Genomic DNA, 1,274 nt, shown 5'->3' on the forward strand with positions numbered 1-1,274 from the left:
CTCACACTCGAACCCTTCTCAGAAGATCAAGGTCGGTCGGTGGTGCAACCCACAAAGGGATCCCACCAGTCAGCTTCCTTGCGCCTTACGGGTTTACTCGCCCGTTAACTCGCACACATGTCAGACTTCTTGGTCCGTGTTTCAAGACGGGTCGAATGGGGAGCCCACAGGCCGATGCCAGGAGCACGCAGATGCCGAAGCACGCCAGAAGGCGCATGCTGCCAGCCACGATCGGGACGACGACGTCTCCACAAGCGTAACAAAGGCCTGGGCTTTGGCCGCCGTCTCAATCCGCATCGGTCCATGCCCCAAGTCGATTGGCGGACTGGCTTACCACCTTTCCACATCCGACTGGGGCACATCGCCGGCCCCCATCCGCTTCCCTCCCGACAATTTCAAGCACTATTTGACTCTCTTTTCAAAGTCCTTTTCATCTTTCCCTCGCGGTACTTGTTTGCTATCGGTCTCTCGCCCATATTTAGCCTTGGACAGAATTTACCGCCCGATTGGGGCTGCATTCCCAAACAACCCGACTCGTTGACAGCGCCTCGTGGTGCGACAGGGTCCGAGCGCAACGGGGCTCTCACCCTCTCTGGCGCCCCCTTCCAGGGGACTTGTGCCCGGTCCGTCGCTGAGGACGCTTCTCCAGACTACAATTCGAACGCCGAGGGCGCCCGATTCTCAAGCTGGGCTCTTCCCGGTTCGCTCTCCGTTACTAAGGGAATCCTTGTAAGTTTCTTTTCCTCCACTTATTAATATGCTTAAACTCAGCGGGTAGTCCCGCCTGACCTGGGGTCGCGTCGAGAGCATCGTCTTTGGGGACAATGTTCAAAGGGTCGNTCAAAGGGTCGACGTGACATTCCTCCCTCTCCCACCAACAGGAGGCGCGCAAGCTGAGATCGAGACGTGGTACCGAGGTTGAATCAACCACCGTAGCGTCACGACAGCAGATGCCGAGGACTCAATTTTAAGCCATCCGTGCGACGGCGCACACGGGAGGCCAACATGTGCCCCCGCCAGTGCAACAAACCCAAGCGATTGTTGTTGCATGTGGGGGGCAGCGATGCGTGACGCCCAGGCAGACGTGCCCTCGGCCAGAAGGCTCCGGGCGCAACTTGCGTTCAAAGACTCGGTGGTTCGCGGGATCCTGCAATTCACACCAAGTATCGCATTTCGTTACGTTCTTCATCGATGCGAGAGCCGAGATATCCGTTGCCGAGAGTCGTTGTGAATAAGTAATACGACAAGAATGCTTTGCCCCCCGCACACCGAGA

General features: G+C 57.5%; 1 non-coding gene across 1 annotated transcript; it reads right to left on the reverse strand.

The window, feature by feature from the left end:
• Window positions 1–1,068: 1,068 nt before the first annotated feature.
• LOC111476013 lies at window positions 1,069–1,224 on the reverse strand. Its single transcript, XR_002716844.1, has one exon. It is a non-coding gene; the product is annotated as a 5.8S ribosomal RNA (ribosomal RNA).
• Between the last annotated feature and the right edge of the window lie 50 nt (window positions 1,225–1,274).

Source organism: Cucurbita maxima, unplaced genomic scaffold (assembly GCF_002738345.1).
Source record: "Cucurbita maxima cultivar Rimu unplaced genomic scaffold, Cmax_1.0 Cma_Scf04525, whole genome shotgun sequence".
NCBI lineage: Eukaryota > Viridiplantae > Streptophyta > Magnoliopsida > Cucurbitales > Cucurbitaceae > Cucurbita > Cucurbita maxima.